The sequence below is a fragment of the Dipodomys ordii genome, unplaced genomic scaffold (genome assembly GCF_000151885.1).
Source record: "Dipodomys ordii isolate 6190 unplaced genomic scaffold, Dord_2.0 Scaffold126, whole genome shotgun sequence".
Lineage (NCBI taxonomy): Eukaryota > Metazoa > Chordata > Mammalia > Rodentia > Heteromyidae > Dipodomys > Dipodomys ordii.
In genome coordinates, this window is record NW_012267342.1 from 7,955,797 (window position 1) to 7,968,548 (window position 12,752).

Below are 12,752 nucleotides of genomic sequence, written 5' to 3' on the forward strand. Positions count from 1 at the left end.
TGAGCTATTTTTGCACAAGGCTAGCTCTCTAACACTTGAGCCACAGCCCTACTTCTGGCTTTTTGTTAATTAATTGGATATGAGAGTCTCACAGACTTTTCTTCCCTGGATTGGCTTTGAACCACATTCCTTAGATCTTAGGTTCTTGAGTAGCTGGGATTATTGGATAGCCATCAGAGCTCAGCTATTTCCCAAACTTTTAACCTAATAAAGTATAATTAAATCTTTGCAAAAATGTTTTGTTTACTGTCACTCAATACTATTTTATAATAAGACTTTGAATAAAAATGAACCTAGTTAGATTTAGAGAATGGTTGTCTTAAATGCTTTGGGTGAAAATTTCAAATTTATTCTTTCAATATGGAAGTGGTAGATTTTATTGGAGATGAGATTTGTACTGCTCAGAGGATGACTGAAATCAATTATATAAGACAAAACCCAGTAATTATATATGGTTTTAAAAATGTACAAAATACATACTTAGGAACAAATCACTATTCATATTTATAGGGGATTGTTAAAAGATTAAGAATTGTTTAAAATATTATACAACCAACTTCTTCACTCTAATCTAGCCTTTTCTTTTGCATGATGTTGTTTGATTCTACTATTTCCCCAAGCCTTAAGAAATAGTTATAAATTTGAATGTGAATATAAATACATCTTTCTCCAAATTAATAAGTAGATTAGCAATAGATAGATAGGGAGAAAATTAAATGATTTAATTTTTAAGGAGCTAAAGATTATAATCAAGTATATCTAAACTATTTAGGTATCTAACAATTATAATTGTAATAGTCACAAATATTATTCTCGTTTTTCCTGCTTGTGAAATTATCATTTGAAAACTTCTACTGGGAATGGAGCAAATCAAACTCTGCTTCCTCTTGACATTTTGGGAGTCATATATAACATTGGAAGGAACTAATTCTACTCTGTCTCTGAAATAGAAAACATTTTCAGTGAAATAGATGTTAAGGCATTGGGAAGCCGCAGGAAAAATAAATACTCAGGAGATATATATATTTTTTTTCTTCTATTACCTTTTGTTGATATTATTTTCACCAATAAAGGTCTTAATCTGGTTGCAAAAGATACAAAGAAAACTAGTTTTATATCATACTAAGAGCAACCTTGATGCAGTTCCCCTGGCTTTGAATTACAATGTATGTCATCAGTAATGTAAGTTGTTATAATTTACTTCTGACATTAAGATGTTGCTTTAGGGCATATTGTTGCAAATGTATCCTATTCGCTTTCTTGCCTTCTAAATGCCCTTCATGTTTCAGTAAAACAATCCAATCAAAACTAAAGACCAAAAACACTGTAAAACAAATCAAGCATACAAACTGTTCCTAAGCATTCCTGTTACATTTTAGCCTTTTAGCCAGAGGCTTTTAAATTTCTTAAGCTGTATATAGTAGTATAACTTAGCACACTAGCCACAGAAAATGTCATCATGTCTATTGTTTTCAGTCAGGTTCTGAAAGACTTGTGGTGGGGGAACACTTGAGGATACTGGAATTATCTGAAACACAGGAAGCCATCCCAAGTAAAGCTTTCAAACATCATACCCCAGGTGAATTGTCCATGACCCTGCCTCAGATGACAGCCTGGTGTATGACCCTTATAATCATGACCTCATATTGAAACAGTACTTAAATGCCCCTTGCTGCTTGTCCACTAATACATTCCTAGTAAGCTAGAGAAGGATCCCTTCTGAAGGCTTTTTCTTGTTTGTGGTTGTTGGTAAAATAATTAATTCAAAGCTGTTAAGGAGACATCTACCCAGAGTGACTGTGGAACGGGGATTTTTATTGTTCATATTAATCATGCTAAACTAAATTTATGTAGTAGGATATTAGTTCACAGTAGAAGAGAATTACCAGATGTTCATTAAAAAAGCATCAGTCTACTAATGGAGGAAGTAGAACAGAACTGTTTCTGTTACCCTTCCATGATCACAGGGGCATTTTAATATTACTTAATATGATGATTTATTCTCAAATATAGAACCTTCAGACATTAAGAGTGAGGAGAAAGAAAAAGAGGAACACATTCATGTAAATGTTTACATCCTAAAATTGAATCTAGGTGTTAGGAAAAAGGATGTTTCCACACAACTTGATTATTCTATATAGTCTATATATTATTCTATATATTATTCTATATATTCACAATGAATAGATTTCCTCATAGCACCCTGCAGTGACTTTCTTTTCAGCAGGACTTGAAGACATAAGCTGAGATCAAAACCAATGACACTGATCAAGATGCATTGTACTCATAAATTGACATGCTGAATTGAAATCCCTTTGTACAGCTACTTAAAGATATAATAATCATAATCATAATACCAGTGAATAGTTGACTCAGATCTTAGAATGATCCTTGGTGAACCTCCTGCTGCTCAGAGAAGTATAGCTCATTGTCTCTCCTGCAGAACATACAAACCTTGTCTAGGCTTCACGAAACCTCAAGAGATCAAGCTGAGGGACATTGGACAGATCTGTACCCTTGAACGTAATCAAGGCCACGAAAAGCAGATAAAAGCTGGAGAACTGAGTCAGGTGGAAACAAACAAAGGAGAACTCAGAACGAAATGGAAAGCATGATAATCCTCCATGACATAATGGGCCACAAAAAAAGAAATTATGAATGGAGATTTGCAATTTGGATTGTATTAATCTACCAGTGTAGAATTCTTATTGTTGTTATATTGGAGATAGTGCTTGTTTGGGGGGAAAATGTACAGTGAAGTATTTGTTTATTGTATTTTCAATATCTTTACATATTTATACAAAGGGTATAAATTGTGAATATGATGCATCCTGACTGATACCACCATTTACCATTCTTCCCCAGTCCTCCCAACCCCACACAAATTCTCAGTTCTCCTAGTAACCTAGAATATACACTGAATATTATGACTAGTTCCCCTCTTCATCTCTTCATTTGTCTGTTCCTTCCCTTTGACACCCCATACTTCAAGTACTACTTCAAAGGAAAGGCAATCATAGCTGACCATTGACCATAGGTTGTTTAGAATGAGAATTTAGATGAGAATGATGATGGGAAAATAGGCTATAAGTATCCACAGGAAGAGAGACATGGAAAATGTAAAGAATAAATACTTAAGAAGCCAGGGAAGAAGGTTTGAGAGTTCTTTGCACTGTTCTTATGAGAGTAATTTAAAATTGCTTCAAAATAAATTACACGAAGAATAACAGTGAATGAGAAATGAATAAATACAGTAAAAGAAGACACAAAAATGTAGACTGTGACTTTCCAAACTTTTTATAATAGGGCTGAGTTGGACTAAGATAGATAGTTAGTGTAATGAAAGAACATTTTTAACAGTTGATAACTTGTGAGTTAAGAATAGTATATGTGATCAAGTGAGGAACAGAAAGTAATTTCAGGAGCAAATTCCTTGAACATTATCAGAGGCATTGTGCTCACATGATGGGTAGGTGGATCTTTATGGGAGAAGCAGAGGGATTTTCACTTTAAAACAGGAAGCAATAAAATGATTCATATTCTATTAAATTTTACTGATAGTAGAACACATAAAAGTAAAAATGTCATTTTTGGTGTTTAAGAATTAATTTCTAAATGATAATACAAATATGAATTATAATTAAATTTAAAAATAAAATATATGTTTTTATGTTCAAAACTTTTATGACAAAGTAAGTGAAATCGTAAAAGTGTATAGATTACTTCCAACAATCTGAAAGAATCCCTGACACATGGTTTATGTAAACTTGAACCATGCCTCTAGCCCTTTTCCTTTCATTGTTTTTCAAATAGGGCCTGGCATTTGCCTAGATTAGTCAGGATCAATATTTTCCGAATCATATTTCCCTCATAGCTGGGATGACAGGTACATACCACCACTCTCAGCTTTTTATTGCTTGAGATGGTGTTCTTACTTTTTTTCCCCTTGGAATGGCCTCAAACAGGCAGGCATCTCTCTCTCAGTCTCCTGAGTAGCTTGGATTACAGGCATGAGTCACTTTACCTAGCCGAGACTTGGAGAATTTGTTGCAATATTCCACTCGAAATCAAGGCAAATAGTGTGAATGATAAATAAAACAGGCATTTATCTGCACTATTGGTTAGTGATATAAATTATGGGCTGTAGCCTTAAAATCGAGTTGGGATACAGGTTGACCATTGTAACAATGACACTATGTTAAAAAATGCACTTAACAATTTAGGCAGGGGGAGGAGTGTAGTTGTGGAGGTGGAATGGAAGGGATGGTAGGGGAAAAACGAAGGGGGGTGTAAAATGCTTGACAGGAAATGTACTCATTACCTTGCTCATGTAACTGTGACCACTCTGTACAACATTTTTACAATAAAAAACATATTAAAAACCCAAGTTGTCTATCAAGACACTATTCAGAAAAGATCTACCAGCAGGAGTGAGCTTGCCACACTTGTGGGAAAATTTGTGATTTTTGCCTGGTCAAGTTACCTCAAAACATGTTGATTTATACTTCTGGCTCCACTTTGAATGTTTCAGAAAGTTGAAAATAAATTTCCATTTGAAGCAGAAAAAGAATATTTGTTTGCTGGAAATGTGTGAGTAGAAAACATTAATTACAGAATGATCTTTCAGTGTTTTCTGTACCAAAGTCTTCACTGATCTTTGAATTACAAATATTTGTCACAAATACTTAGAAATAGTTACAAACTTAGCAGTTTTAATAGCTGGCACCTGGGAAATAGTTACCACTTTCCATGATTCATCAATCCTAGACTTTTATTTAAGCTCACATAACTATCTTTCCATTTGTGACTGAGTCTTCCTCACTTTTATTGATGTGTTTGTTTCTGCATTATGTTTTAGTTTAAATATACAAATCCATATTTTAAAAATATTTTGTTGACAGGCTCTTTGTGGACCAGAATTGAAGTGTGTATACAGCATTGTGCCATTAGCCTTATGAATAATATGTGGTGATGGCAGTGGACTATAGCTTACATTCCATCCCGACCAATTCTTATATTCTTGACCTTGAGAATGCAGTTATCATCACTAGTTGGAATTTTCCCAAATGTAGAGTGCTAATGGTGCAGGCTGTGATGCATTTAATGAGTGTGCTTTGTCTGGAACATGACTATCCCTGAGATTCCCTGAGTATTTTAATTATTCTCCTTGGATTTCACTCTGCAATTAGTTTAAATCATATGTATTAAGGTTACTGAAGCTTAATACTAAGGCAGAAAGAAATATACTCTTCAGAAAAGTCAAGATTTGTTGGAGTTATCCAGCTATGTCATATATGTCTCTAGGGTTCTCCTAGTTATCTTAATTTTATTTAGTAAAGAGTTAAGGGCTGCTGTTCTTAGAACTTCATTTTTAAAGATGTATTTCTCCTTACAGTACTTATACCATTGGGACCCTGTGTTGACTAAATGAAAGCAGAAGCCTGTAATAGAGAAGTTTCTGATGCAACGAAAGTGCTTGGTAAATGTTGAGTTATCATTATGGCTACTGAACATCACTAATCATTACTAAACATCATGTAAGTCTATTTTGTGTGTGTGAATGTGTGTGTGTGTGTGTGTGTGTGTGTGTGTGTGTGTGTGTGTTCTGGGGTTTTCACTCATGTCCTCAAACTCTCACTTGGCTTTTTCCCTAATTGCTAGCATTCTACCACTTGAGCCACAGCTCCACATGCAGCTTCTTGCTGATTAATTGGAGAAAAGCATCTTTTGGACTTTTCTGCCTGGCCTGGATTTGAATCTCCACTATATATCTCAGCCTTCTGAGTAACTAGGATTGTGAATGTGAGCCACTAATGCACAGTGATCATGCTGTTCTTTAGAACTTGAGTATTTTACATAGTCTGGGCAATAGAATTTGGAAGCTTCTTTATAATCTTTGCAAATACCACAAAGATTTCAAGTCAGGAAATATCCCTGGTCAACACCAGAACCAGATCTTCTGACTTCTTCCCTAGCCCTTTGCAGTATGGTTTTTAGTATAGTCACTCTGCATGATGACTAAACTGTTTCCAATATAGTCTCTAAGACACTTTTCATTATCTCAGCTCAACTAAACAATAGTACAAAGGACAATTTACTGACAGTACCCTCATTTCCTATATCACCTTGCCAATAACAGAGATATATGAAAGTCCTACTATTATCATTTCTTTCTGCCAAGATAGTTTAAAAAACATCCTTTGGTCATGCTTCTTCAATGCTGTTTTGACATTGTTTCAGAGTTCCATTTTTGCTTTGCCAAGATTTCTCATTTAATGATTAAATACCTTTAATTTTATACCATTAATTTGATTACTTGCATGTATGTCAAGAAAGGCTATAGAAACTTTGTATTTTATGAAAGCTTGTGCTTACATCCTAAGTTCAAGTACTTCTATGACTATATAAACATTAACAGAGGGGTTTGATGATATTAGAAGCCACAATGTGGTTTACATTATTGTGACATCTACATTAGCCACTAGAAGATCTCTTAGACTATGTAAATACAATGAGAAACAATGTAAATTCCATTTTCCAGACAATTGTAGCAAATTAGCACCTGACATGAGTTTTCATTACTCTGATTAGTTAAGGTGTAAAAAAACAAATCCCAAGAATTATTAAAAGTAACTTTAAAATATAGAGCCTATTGCAAAAATATGTACAGTAGATATATAGAACTACTATTGCATTGATACTATCATAACTATTAAATTATTAGATGAACACAATGTGAGGTTATAAAGATATCTTACTAATTATTGTCTACTTGTCTTGTATTTCTGCTGTATCTTTTCCAATTCTTTCCAGGTGAGTCTACATAGTGATTTGAGACACTGACTTCAGTTCTTTCTCAAGTATGTGTGTCATTCTGAACTTGGAAAAGATTTGAAAAATTTTGGTAGAATGTTCTGATTGATTAAAAAGAAAAGTTTATAATCCTTAGAGAATTGAGAAAAGGAAGGACAAGTACAAGTTGTGGCTCCTGCTCCTGTGTCCTCTGAACCATGGATGATTTATGATTTCTAAAAGAAAGTGTCAAAAAAGGATTGCACTCTCTCTACTGTCATGAGATCTTTATGTTTGAATTAAAAATATACAACACAACATGGGGCTGGAAATGTGGCTTAGTGGTGGTAGAGCACTTGCCTAGCACATGCATGAAGACCTGGGTTCAATTCCTTAGTATCACATAAACAGAAAAAGCTAGATGTGGCACTGTGGCTCAAGTGATAGAGTGCTAGACTTGAGCAAAAGAAGCTTAGGGACAGTGCCAGACCCTGAATTCAAGCCCCAGGACTAGCAATATATATACATATATATACATATATATACATTTATATCATTTATGCACACACACATATATATATACGTATATATGTATGTATACACACACACAACACAAGAGATGGAATGCCATGTGAACCAAAATTACAGGGTTTTTTGTGGAACTAGAAGAAAAGCATTGTTTCTCACCACTTAGCTTTTCAGGCTATGGACAGATCTTTTAGGTTCAGGCTTTTTAGAAATTACCAATAATTATCAAGGCCAAATTAACAACTTATATGCATAATTTATATGCATACCAGAACTGAGTAGTTACTTTCTAATTTTTTTTCTGATTGTAAAAGTCTGAGGAGGCTAAGTACTTATGGCTCATGTCTATAATTCTAGTTACTTAGCAGGCCCTTTATATCTTGCTGTTGCCTTATTGATCTCACTAGGAATTCCAGTACTGAAGTTAAGAGGAGTAGAGTGAGTGGATATCCTTGCCTTGTTCCTGATTTTAGTGGAAATGGATTTATCTTTTTACCATTATGTATTATGTTGGCTGTAGGTTTGTCCTCAATAGCATATATTACGTTGAGACATACTCTGTGTATCCCTAGCTTCTCCAGAGCTTCTACTATAAAGGATGCTGGATGTTGTCAAAGATTTTTTTCATATCTATAGCAATGACCATGTGATTCTTGTCCTTATATCTCTTGATGTGTTGTATTATATTTATTGATATACATATGTTGAATCAGCTGGGTATCCCTCAGATGTATCCAATTTAGTATAATGTAAGATTTTTTTTTTGGTTAGGTGTTGAATTTTGTTGGCTAGTGTTTTATTGAGAAATTTTGCAGGAATTTTCATCAAAGAGATAGGTGTGTAGTTCTCTTTTATTGGATTGTTCCCTATCTGGTTTGGGGATTAGATAAATGCTGGCTTTACAGAACAAATTCAGTAGTGATACCTCCCTTTCTATTTCATTGAAATGTTTGTGGAATATTGGTGTTAGTTCTCTGATGTAGACCTTATAGAATTTGGCTGTGATTCCATCAGGAGGAATTCACTTAAGCAAGACTGTCCCCATATTTTTATGGCTCTGTTTTGCAGTTTAGATTGCTTTCTTTTAACCTCCTAGTCCATTCCACATCCATTTGTATGTAATTTTTTAAATCACATTTTATGAATACATGTCTGCATACTGTGTGCTTAGAGACAGGGAAACTTTGGAAATAGTTATAAGTTATATCTGAATTGTCCCAAAGGGTCATGTGCTAAAAGGCTTGGATATTTTTTTGTGAAAAATACACAATTTAATACTAAGAACTGGGTGCTGGGAAGGTGGCTCAGTGGTAGAGCGCTTGCCTTGCATGCATGAGGCTCTGGGTTCAATTCCTCAGCACCACATAAGCAAAAAGAAAAAAAGCCAGAAGTGGCACTGTGGTTCAAGTGGTAGAGCACTAGCCTTGAGCTGAAGAGCTGAGGGACAGCACCCAGGCCCAGAGTTCAGGCCCCACAACCGGAACCCCCCCAAAAAAGACTAAGAACTATAACCATATACATCAGGAGTAGCTACAAATAAACAAAATATAATCTCAAATACATGGATAGGGAAATGCTCAAAGAGAGCAGTCAACTTAAGAAATAGTCCATTACTGAAAACAACATAAACTATACCAAGACTCAAGGAAGGTAAATAGAAGAAGAGCTGCCAAGTTTTTGAGATGCCATTTCTTACCTGACATGTCAATCACCATTAAAGCAAATTATTGATAGTTTTGAGAGGATTCCCTATTACACAGATGGTGGGAAAGTTAATTGGTATGAGTAGAGCCAGCAGCATCTCCTGGCTTTTTGTGGAGACAGAGGCAGTTGGCTTCCTCAGTGGGTGGCCTATAAAACTTTATTCTCAAAGCACAACCCCACACTGCTCCTGCAGCCCTTCCAATGCTTTTACCTGCCAGTAAATCTGAATGAACTTCTCTGCTGCAATGGGCACAAATGGATTACAGTTATTTGTAATTGAACTCTGACCAATGAAGCATTACAATGGATACATCATTCATATCTCTGTCATGGTTTCATTGGAGATGGGATTAAAGTGCATCATAGAGGTGACTGAGGAGTCCTGATCACCTCTCTTCTTCTATTCCTCATTTCAATTCCCTCCTTTCACACCTTTGGAGAAAAAACACAGGCCCTATCTGATCCATTTTTTTATTCTCCTTGGGAGTCGGCTCTGACTACATCAGTAGGTTAATCAGTTGATGGAGTCATATGCTGAGACATTGTCAGGAACATGTGAATATATGAAAGTAGATCACAAGGAAGAGTTGTTTTTGATCCCTTTCTACATCTCCTCTGCTTCCTAGCTACCATAATGTGAACAAGTTTATTCTATCAAACTCTCTTGCCTCTATAATACTCCTCCCTATCAGACATACAAAAATAGAGCAAATTCTTATGATTTCAATGTCACATTCCAAGGGGAGCAATCAATATAGCTACTACTACTGAACATTTCCCTTGGAATGAAACATGTTGATGCCTCCAGAATTTGTGTTATAACTTTTCACCAAGTAAGATGTTTTCAAACATCAAACACAGTCCTAGTCCATCCTCTTTCCTTTATTTCTTTTTCCCCACCTCAACCCCTTCCTCCTTTCCTCTCCTTCTCTCTTTTCATTTCTGTTTTCCTTTCTTTTATCCCTTGTTTTCTCTTAATCTGACCTTTCTTTTAATCCTTCTTCCCTTCATCCTAACCATGATGTCCCACTAAAATTTCTCTATAGATACTACTTATGTAATATACACATTTAAAGTAGAAATTCGACATTAAAATAAATTGAGGGAGGTGATTTTAATTTCCATAGTATGTGACTAAATCATTGAGTTGTGCATTTATAATGAGTAAATTTTCTTATATGTAAATTATGTCTGTGAATCTATTTTATTAAAGAAGAAAGTTTTGCTACTGATTTCACTGAGAGACAGTTTAGTTCCCAAATAAAGGTGAATAAGAGTGGGCACGGGTGGCCCACACATGCAATCCTATCTACTCAGGAGGCTGAGATCTGAGGATCACAGTTTCAACTTATCGCCAATTAATCACAGAAAAATCCTGAAGTGGCGCTGTGGCTCAAGGGGTAGATAGCTAGCCTGGAACAAAGGAGCCCATGGAAAGACTCAGTCCCCCATAACAAGCCAAAAAAAAAAAAAAAAGAGAAGAAGTTGGTAATCTCAGGACTCTAATGAAAAGAGCTAGGGAGGAGAACAGACTTTTAATCCAGTACAAGCAAAGTGACCATAGAGGAACTACAGTTATAAGACCATCAGCTAAAGTAATAACTAATGAAAGACTATCAAGTAATAGATTCTCACAACCTGAATATATTAGTTTTTTTCTATATGACTGCAATAAGTTAGCACAAATGTTGTGGTACAAAATAAGACAGATAGTTGTATAGATCTGTGTCAGAAGTCTTGTGCAGGTCTGTTAAAATCAGGGAGCAAGCTGAGCCATACTCATTGACTTACTGGAGATTCTAAGGAAGAATTATTTCCTTCCTTTGTAGCCTTTCAGACTGGGTATGTTCTTTTGTTCATGATCCTTTCCATTTTCAAAGTCGGCATTAGTGCAGCCCTTCTTATGTTAGTGATGCATTCTGGCTTTGTCTGTTTCTTTCTCCTATCTCTCCTTCCCTTCCTATCTCCCTCCCTAACTAGTGCCAAGGAAACTTTTGCTTTTAAGGATTTATGTGATTAATCTGGTCCATTTGGATAAGTCAGGATATTTTCCTGAATTCAACATCCGTCACCTTAATCACATCCATTAAGTCCAATTGGGCAAATAAAACAATTGCAGATCCTAGGTGAATATGAGTGAATATTTTTGGATGCAATCATTATTCAGACTACAATATCTCTCAACACTGATACATATCTAGGCTCCTATCATCTGAGCTTCTTCTAGAAACTCAAATACATTTTCATGGAACACCTCTTCCTAAAGTGATCTTTATGGTTTTAGAGCCCGGGGGATATTTTGTAGGTATCTCAACTCCAAGCATATAAATGTGTGTGTCAAGTTCGGTGGACCATTTGAAATGGTATTCCTTCTATTATTTAAAAATATAATATTTTAAAAAATCAGCTGCTACCTTCATATGAAGTGGCTTTTTATATCTAATTCCCAAAGCAACCTGGTAATTACGAAGATGAGAACTGCACAATGAAATTTAATTTCATGAAGATAATAACAGGAAATGTTCAAGGAATATTGGAAATTACTTCTTCTTAGCCTTCTTTGCAGTTCCTAGTTTACACTCCCATAATGGATTTTCATCTGTTTTATAAATCATTTCTTTAATATTTCAGTGGTCTCAGATAGGCAGGACTGTATACCTTTGCAGAGAACATATATTTTATCAGAGTTGTAATGATCTAGAGTCCCAGAACTTATAGACTTAGGGTTTCCCCTTTTTGCAATCAGACACATAGCACAGAAATAACTGTGTTTGTCTATTGTAGACTTCAATGAAATTGAAAACATAATAATTTTTTCAGTGTCAATAAGTTCATTTTCTGCATAGATGCTAATGCTGGCTATTCTTGAGGATTTTATCCTCAAGACATACAACACATAACAAACTCATAGATCTGTTGTATTCCTCAAAATGAACTGAATTTTGTGATGTGTTTTTCAGATCCAGATAGGAATGGATACTTTTATTCGCCTAAACCAGATACCATAGGAAGCGAGTAGAACAAACAGGGCACTGAAACACAAGGCACTGGAGCTTGCTTGCAATGTTAACTACGATTTGCCTTGCAAAAGGGTTTGCATAGAGAACTGAGCATCCTCTGTCACTGTGCAATAGATTGATGCTGTGATGATAATCATCACAATTGTACTTATGAGGTCATGAGCTCAATGGGGCAACTAAGCTGTCAGAAGTTTTCCAGTTGTGTGTTAGGGATGCCTCTACAGCGGATTCTAGAACTCATCTAGTTCTGTCACCACTGAGTACTACTGCTTGTCGTTAGCTTATTTCTGAGCTAGGAAGAAATACAAAGGGGGGAACATGTGTTCTTTGTTATGTTCTTTATATCTCTTCTTGTTTTCATATCAAAATTTAATGTTATCGTTTGGTAATCCAGCAATAATTTCACTAGTCCATGACTAGTTTCTGTTGCAACTTCAGGGTATGAAGGACTTCTTTTTCAAAGCCATGAAACATGATCCTGATAATTTTAAATTCTATTGAGCATCTTTGCCACTTACTATTTTTCTGTCTTTTCTTTACTTTCTTTTCCTTCCTTCCTTTTCTTTCTTTCTTTCCTTTCTTCCTAGTTTGCATCCTTCCATCCCTTCTTTTCTTCTCTTGCAAATAGTTGTTCTATTTTTGTTCATCTAATATCTCTTGAATGCCTCTTCCAATTGGAGAACAACACTCCCTACAATAAGAGTCTTG